A 9,307-nucleotide genomic window follows, 5' to 3' on the forward strand; every position below is an offset into this window, starting at 1 on the left:
GCTTTATTAATTTCCATGAATCTGTTCAAACTGTCCGATTCAATGCATTGATTCGGAACTGTGATTCACTGATTTGTTTGAGTCATCACTCAAATCAGTTTGAAGTCGTGTGGGTTGAAATATATAAATACTTTTTAATTATTATTTGGCTATTACACTACTTTTGCAAGCCGTCCTTTTCAATCCCATTTAAAAACGTTATGACAGATGTATTTATGTCTCTGATTTGAGCAAAAAAGCTTCAGAGTTGCTAAATGATTCACTTCCATGAATCAGTTCAAACCGTCCGATTCAATGAACTGGCTAAAAACTGTGATTCAATTATTTATTTGAGTCACTGAGTGAAGAAGTATTGCTTGAAGTAGATAACTAGAAAAATATTGTTTTTTTTTCAATATATATTCCTAATATTACACTGTATCCTGTATTTATTTACAAAGCCTCTGAAAGGCTTTTGAGCTGCTAAATTTGGTTCATTTACAAAGAGTCTACGGTCGGGGAATTATAATCTCATTTATTAAATTATTGAAGTAGATGCTGTTTATGTTGTACTAGTGCATATCAATGAAAATATTCAAGCATGGAAATCATGCCTTGATCATATTTTTACTGTAACTTCTGTGTGTTTTATTTCTTGCATTAAACTTTTTGAATAGTTTTGCCTGATTAAGAAGACATGCATTTTAGTCCAGTAACCTGACCTACCAGAGGATGGGGTCATTGGCCAGTTCACTGAAGCGTTTGCACACACAGGCCGCTCGACACAGGTCCTGCTCCAACAGATAGGAGAAGATCTTCAGAACCACCTCGTCTGGAAGCTTCACCTGCAGGTACTGCTCCGCTGGGGTGACTGGGGCGCAAGAGAACCGGCGTTAATGACAAATCATCTGAAGCTGGTATCACCACATGTCAGCTGTCTGATGTGCATTACCAGGAAGATCTTGTGATTTTCCTGACACTCTGGCACGTTTTGCCCGATGCCCAAAGTTTTCTGTTGTCGACGTGGAAGCACCCTTTGAACAAGAAGAGATTTAACCTCACATACAGAACATTCATGCTGCTTTAGAGGTGCTGTATGTAGGATTGACGCCGAGTGGTTGAACTAGGTATTACAGTCCAAATTCAAAATATTAATAGAGAGGGTTTTTTTCACCCGGCCCCTCCTCCTCAGGCTTGACCACACGCAGGTTGCCAGATTAAATATCTGCACACATATGTGACCCTGGAGCACAAAACCAGTCTTAAGTGTCAATTTTTAAAAATTGAGATTTATACATCATCTGAAAGCTGAATAAATAAGCTTTCCATTGATGTATGGTTTGTTAGGAGGACAATATTTGTCTGAGATACAACTATTTAAAAATCTGGAATCTGAGGGTGCAAAAAAATCTAAATATTGAGAAAATCACATTTAAAGTTTTCCAAATTAAGTTCTTACCAATGCATATTACTAATCAAAAATTAAGTTTTGATATATTTATGGTAGGAAATGTACAAAATATCTTCATGGAACATGATCTTTACTTAATATCCTAATGATTTTTGGCATAAAAGAAAACTCGATAATTTTGACCCACACAATTTTTTTTTTTGCTTATTGCTAAAAATATACCCAATATCCTAATGATTTTTGGCATAAAAGAAAACTCGATAATTTTGACCCACACAATTTTTTTTTTTGCTTATTGCTAAAAATATACCCCAGTGACTTTTTATGCTTTAATTTTTTTCAATGTGTTAAATAGAGAGAATTTAAGAATAAAAATTTTGAATTTACAAAATAGCATAATTCTGAGTGAATATATCTAAACAAGGTTATGGAACGAAAAAAAAAAAATAGAGTTTTAAGAATTTTATTTTTTTAGAATTTATTAAAATGTAATTGGGTAAGAACATTAAAGCTGCGGTTTTTTAAATTTAAATAATCTAAAATCTATATGTAAATCTGTAATCTGAATCTAAAACTTCCTAACGTGTTTATATCTGGTGTTTTAGCAGCATTTACGCACCCCATGTACCTCCATGCTGCAAGCTGTTCTCTTCGGTAACAGAGATTTTCTTCGAAGTTGGTACGGACTATTTTGAGCGCCTTGACCAGATTCTTCTGCGACCATCTCGGCAGGAACTTCCTCATCTGAAAAAGAAAAGTTAAATATAGAGCTCATTAAGAAAACTAAAAAAATAGTAATTTAGCACACCTTTACATTAAACATCAACACCAAAGGTCACATCGGATAAGTGAGAATTCATCCACATAACAGCACTTTATTCTGTTTTTGGGAAGAACAGCTCGGTTCTTTGATGGACAGAACAATATTTGCAGACATTTCTGGACAGAAGCCTGAACTTATGTTCTATAAAGTATGCAAAATTAGGATAAGAGCATCCCAGATAACAAAGCCTCCAAGACTCAATGTTAATATGTATGACATACTATTTGAAAAGTATATATCCGTGAATGCTTTTAACACAATGTACGTCAGTCTGCATTAAAGGTGGGAATCTTCAGGCAACTCGTGATCGATTTCCAAAACTCCAATCACCATCTGATTCTAAAACAATTAGTTGATCTATTTTTTTTTTTGTTTGTTTGTTTGTTTTTTGTATAAATGAGTTAACCGACTTAGAATATTAAATGTATTTGTGCATTTTTATTAAATTGCATAATAATAAATACTTTTTAAAGATAATTATAAATTAATATTATAAATCAAAACAATTATATGAGCGCCTACCAATTGAGAATATACAATGAGCATTTTTTATTAAATACTTATAAAATAAGTACTAAAAAAAATTATTACAAATTAATAATAAATCAAAACAATTAATGAGTTTATTGATTTACAATATCAAATTTATTTGTGCATTTTTATTCAGTTACTTCTATAAGCACTTTTTTTTTATAATTACAAATTAAAAATAAATCAAAACCATGGCAAGTTAAGAATCACGAACTAAATAGAGCTTCAAAGCATAAGTAAAACGAGGAACAAAGAAACACAATAAAGTGCTTTTAGTATCTGAAAATACTTAAGTTTTTTTTTTCTATAAATTACTATTAAAACTATTTTGTATCATTTTAGTATCTTCATAATCAATGACGGGAGGAGACTCATGATGCATCAGAGGAATCAGTTTTCTCCGTTTTCTCAACCATAAATCGACCTTGTCAACATACTTTTCGCACTTAAAGTGTGCAAAATGATGTTTAACTAACTTTCCACACAATGCCAAGCACGGTGATCACATACAGCAAGGAAACAACGTGTCCAAAATCCCAAAAGGCTGTTCAACAACATCAAGAACAACCTCAACCAATTTGTGTTCAGACACAGCATATAAGACTTTGTCATTAGAAAATAATGAAAAACAGCATGTACCCTACTAAACCAATTCCAGGGTCTTTGCCTCAGCGCTCCAAATGTACTTCAACTCATCTAAATCACCATACGGTGGATGCATAATCATATTGGGGAATATTATTGTTTTAACTCTCAGGTTTTCCCTGTAATCAGACATCGACAGTGTCAGTGAAAGCTCAGCTCAAAACAAGCAACTTCAATAATTCAGGCCAAATGCTTTTTTTTTTTTTTCTTTTATAAGAACACTGGATAACCCGGATAAACGCAGCGGATCAGCAAAAGAGTTGGAACAACTTGGACTGCCGAGTTTAACGTGGCATAGATTGGAATCTCATCAAGGCACCGTCCGACACACTCGTCAGGCAGCAGTGAAATCAGCTGGGAAGGAAAAAAACAGCGGAGAGGCTGCGACCTCTCCAAAAACACACGGCTGATCTCCTCGGCAGCTGCGGCACACGGAGCAGGTGACGCCGAGACGCAGGGTCAAAGGAGAGTAGAGGGTGGAATGGGTCGGCCGTGAACAACCATCCGGGGGTGAATTAGCCTTGTGGCATCCCTTTGATTAAACAGGCCTGAAACCCGAGACGGAGCCGCCCCGCTGCCGCAGCCCAAACCCAGACCATGTTTCCTCTCCAGACTCCTGCAGCTCCAGACAAACAGCTTAGATTCGTTTCAGAGGATGCTGATAGAACAATGAAAAGCCGAGTTCATTCAGAAACTGGTAACAGTAGACATCACACAGCGGTATTAGCCTAGTTACTAAAATAAATACGGTGATCTAAATATTTTTTGGTCTGACTGGCTCAAATCAGGGTCATTATAGTTAACTAAAACTAAAACCATTAAAAAAAACAATCGTTACTTGAAATAAACTTAAACTGAAAGGATTATTGGGGTTTTTTGATTTTTAAAAGAAATTATATACAATTTATACTTATTTATATTTATTCAGGTAGTTGCCAAGCCAACATTTCTAATTTTCTTTTTGTTGAACTTAATAGTTAACCAAAAAAAAAAAAAAAAAAAAAAAAATATTAAAAAAATTGTTGCTTGAAACCAACTTTAACTGAGCATAATAATTTAAATATTTATTGACTTGATTTATTCAAGGGTTTATTTTCTATTTTATTTTCATTTCATTTCAGGTAGTTGTTATAATCACATATTTCTAATTTTTTAAATTTAACTTGACATACCAAAATGATTTTTAAACTGGAATAATATTAAAATAAAAACTATATATAATGATATTTTTAATATTTCTATTATAGTATTTATAAGGGAAAATATAGAATACTAAACTTACAAATGACACAAGACAAGAACCAATATTATTAAACTTAAAAATTTTTTTTAATAAAAATCAGAAAATCAAAAATAACAATAATCAAATATTACTAAAAAAAACTAACAATAATAGCATCTTAATGATACTAAATACTAACAGGCTCAAAAGAGAGTGAGGATGTATTTCACAACTTAAATTGGCAACTTCTTGGTTTAAAAAAAAAAAACCCTGCAATGATTTAAAACTTGAAATAAAATTAATAAAACTATAGAAATATATATATTTTTAACTAACTAAAAAAAATGACTAAAAAAGAACAATATTATTAAAACTTTAACAAAATTTTAATAAAATCAAACTACACTAATTCAAATATTAATAAAAAAAAAAACTATTAATAGCATCTTAATGATACTAAAATAACAGGCTCAAAGAGATGTGATGTATTTCACACTTAAATGGCAACTTGTGCTGCTTTCTTAGTTTAAAATAAATGTAAAAAAAAAACTGCAATGATTACCAAACTTTATGCTGATGGTCAAAAGAAAACATACCTAATTCTTGCTAATGCAACCGAACATTAAGGATGATATCTACAATAATAATTATAACCATAAAGTTTTAAAGGGGTCGTACATATCCCATTTCAGTTTTTTTCCTTTCTCTTTGCAGGTGACAATCTAGATAAATATATTTAGGAAAACTGAAACACACCCACACTAATTTCTGAATATAAGCAAATAATTATAACTATTTATTATTAATTGGGTAACTACACCTAAAACAAGAACAACAGACCAAAACGTTCAGTCTTTTTCTCACCTCGTAATGTATTGCACAAGTTGTGTGGACACTATTTAATTATTATGGTATATTATTGTCCTTTTCAGAGTCTGACATGTCACCATTCACTTTCACTGCACGAGAAAACACAACATGAACATTCTGCTAAACATCTACACAACACAAAACAGCTAGAAAGTCAAACATTTTGGTGCAAGAAAAAGCAGATTTTTGTGCGAACTAATCCTTTAATTGTCCAACCTAATCCTTTTGAGTGTAAAAAGGTTCTGTAATTGATGGGATCTCTAAAGGGCACATCTGATAATACACTTACTTGCAACACTACAATATTGCAGTGATATTCTGGATGGTTATTGCTATGGAAACCCTCCCCATCTGATGGAGGTCACATACAGGACAGCATCTCTCCATTTATATCACATATCTGGTAAGATTTAAGTCAAATGAAGCTGCACTAAACTGAGATTTCAATGGATATGAAATACAGATTTGAGCTGAATATCTTAAATGCATCAAAAGAGAACATGGAGTAACACAAAACAATCATTTTATAATGTTGAAATGAAAGATGTTCACTGATCAGTCGTGCACAATGATATCAGGAACAAGTGAAGACATTAAAGAGGGTTCATTTCAACACCGTGTTGTCTACAGAGCTACAGAACAGCTTGATGAACACAGCAGCACAACAGAAGCGTCACCATATGGCTCACATCCAGATGAACAAAACAGCTCATTGCTGAAGGCTTTTGGCATCTCTTCATGCTTCCTTCAATTCTTGAAACACACAAAATGGGGAAGGTTGTTTGCTCTGAACTGAAAGTGAAACTAACTGCTGTTGGAAGCAAAACATCTCACAGTAATCAAATCAAATGGATGAATAGACTAACGAGGCTTTCAAAAAAGTCATAAACTGGTAAATGACATCTCAACACATGAAAAATGGGTTTAATTTATAGAAACAGCTGTGTGCGTGAAAGTACCTCATGCATGTAAGACATTACACCCATATTCAAAAGTCACGGTCTGTAAAACTGCATTCAAGAGATGTTTTGTTCATGATATTGGTCAGTGATAAGTAACTAAAGCCTTCAGGAACCAGATAACTTTACATACATCCCTGACATACAGCCCAAAATCCACAACAACCTCGCAGGTTTACATCACATCGCCACAATGATGCATTTCTAACCTTGCACCGTTGTTTTTTTAAGTTCGGTTTTCAGTGCATTTAACACATTAAACGTGCTGTTAAACAATCAGCTTCCAACACTGCTATCAGCCTACAAATCCAGCATGTTTGTAACTCAACACACCGAGATGAGCGTCAGGGACAAAGGTTAGGATCGAGACACAAAACAGTCTGACATCTCAAATCTGTAGCTAATATACATGCAGAGTGGTTCGGTAATAAACAGGACAGACACCATAAAAGACGATGAAGAGGCAGTATTTACTAAATTAAGTGTAAAAATTGAATGCACTGAAAGCCCAGGTTCAGGTAGATGCTTAAGGCTATTTTCTAAAGTGGTATTAATATCCACCACTAGTAAAACCGCTGATTTAAATACATGTGATTCAAGAAGATCCCTCAAAAGGCATCCAATGTTGAAAGTCACAGTCAAAATCTAAAACGGCACATTTTAAATTAGCATCACTATTTACCGCCGGACTTCACCAAACATCACGCTCCGCTTGTAACACACGAACACGCTCTTTATCACACGAAGCACGTGTGTGGGAGGATGTGGATTAATCAAAGGATTCTAATCTGTAGTGCGTCTGGTTTACCCTTCAGGTGAGAAGGAGGCCATTCCTGCACGAGGAATCTCCGTCGGGATATGAGACAACATCCTGCAAACGCAGCGCTGTTGCTGGGTGGAGTTGCACCATGTTCACCATCTCTCCAGGGCTACTAGTCCAGTCAACCACTACAAAACACTGTGTCCCACCAACTAGTGCAACACAACAGACAGCATGCTGTCGCCAAACAAACATCATCCACACTCAGGAGCTTTCATTCTGTGCAAATGTTATTATTGATTAAGAATTACTGATATTTAGATAAGTGACATATAAAGCACTGTCCTGCAGCGAGCATACAAAGCATCTAAAAGTACAAACAAAAAAAATAAAACATTTCTTAACAATTTGTTTATCATTCCCACGCTCCTCGGGAAAAAAAAAGGTACCCCCCACAAACAATGTTGTCACTTGGGGTGGTACCTTTTCAAAAGGCACAACTTTGTACCTAAAGAGTCCATATTGGTACCTTAAAGGTACATATTAGCAACTAAAAGGTACAAAAGTGTACCGTTTGCAAAGGTACTAACCCAGTGACAGCTTTTGTACCTTTTTTTCTGAGAGTGCATGTAACATTCAGAATAATGAAATGTTTGTATATGGAATGTTTTAACAAAATGTCAAATTTAAATAAACTGAAAAAAAAGCTTAAACGGGATTAAAAATAATTTGTATGTATATAATCAGTACACACACACACATAAAAATGATATGAAAATGTAGAAAGTCTTCTCATATAAATATAAAAAATTGATTTGTATGCATGTATAAATGTATTCAAAGTAATATAATATATTAATATTAACATATTATATTGCATACATTTAATTAACATATTATATTGCATACATTTAAATACAATTAATATTAACAAATACAGTATTTTTAGTAAGTTTATCTAAAAATAATTTTTTACTAATTTTAATAATAATAACAACAACAACAACAATATAAATTATAAATTATATAAATTATATATAAATAAATGCTAATTATAAATTACGCCAATTTGTTTTTAATAAAATATTTTGTTGCTTTCAGCTATTTAAGCCACACTTTTTCCCCATTTAAATCCATTCCTCCACAACCAGGAAGGGGAAAAAAAATAAAAAAAAGTGTAACCTTGTAAATCTCACTTTACCTACTGACTAAAAGAGCTTCTATCAAAGTCCATTTTCTTGAGAAAGACTCACGCTGGGAAAACGCCTGACAGCATGTTAAGCTTCACTGAACAGCGTGTTAAACAATCTGTAAGGTCTGAATTACATACACTTAATCGCCCCACCTTTTATTAATATTCTTTTAAGATTACAGCCGCTAAGCTTCAAAGACGTGAATGACCCCCTACAGGACAGTGGTTAGTTGATGATTGGTGTTTTTTTGGTATTATCTGATTGTGTTTTTTTTAATGGAGCTTGTGATACAAAGTGGAGCTTTACTGGTTCGTTACAGCAGCAGTTCATCATTAGGAGTTTGCTTGGAAAATAAAGTTATTAATAAACAGATTTACGTTCATGCATTTGGCAATTTTGCTTTTATCCAAAGTGACTTGTCCAACACTGCATTGAAGGTTTACATCTTATCATTTTAAACATTTCTAATTTTATGCATTGTGCAAATTTCTGTATTTATCCAAAGCAACCTGCATTGCATTTAATTTATACATTTAATCAGTTGATGCATTCCCAGGGAAACAAACCCATGTCTTTGGCGTTGCAAGCACCATGCTCTACTGTTTGAGCTACTTTTACAGTCATGCATTTGGAAGAAGCTTTTATCCATAGTATTAAAGGTTTACATTTTATTAGTTCAGGCATTCCCTGGGAATCAAACCCATGACCTTGGCGTTGCAAGCACCACACCATGCTCTACTGTTTGAGCTACACTTACATTTATGCATTTGACAGACACTTTCATCCAAAGTGACCTGCAATGCATTGAAGGTTTGCATTTTATCAGTTCATGCATTCCTTGGGAATCGAACCCTTGGCATTTAGCAAGCAACGCACCATGTGTCTACTTTTTGAGCAACATTTACATTGTATGC

The 9,307-nt window shown here is 33.7% G+C and overlaps 1 pseudogene; it reads right to left on the reverse strand.

Moving 5' to 3' along the window:
* Nucleotides 1-2,129, reverse strand: part of LOC109102666 — a 16,515-nt pseudogene extending 14,386 nt beyond the window's left edge.
* Between the last annotated feature and the right edge of the window lie 7,178 nt (nt 2,130-9,307).

This window comes from Cyprinus carpio, chromosome B13, assembly GCF_018340385.1.
Source record: "Cyprinus carpio isolate SPL01 chromosome B13, ASM1834038v1, whole genome shotgun sequence".
Taxonomy (NCBI): domain Eukaryota; kingdom Metazoa; phylum Chordata; class Actinopteri; order Cypriniformes; family Cyprinidae; genus Cyprinus; species Cyprinus carpio.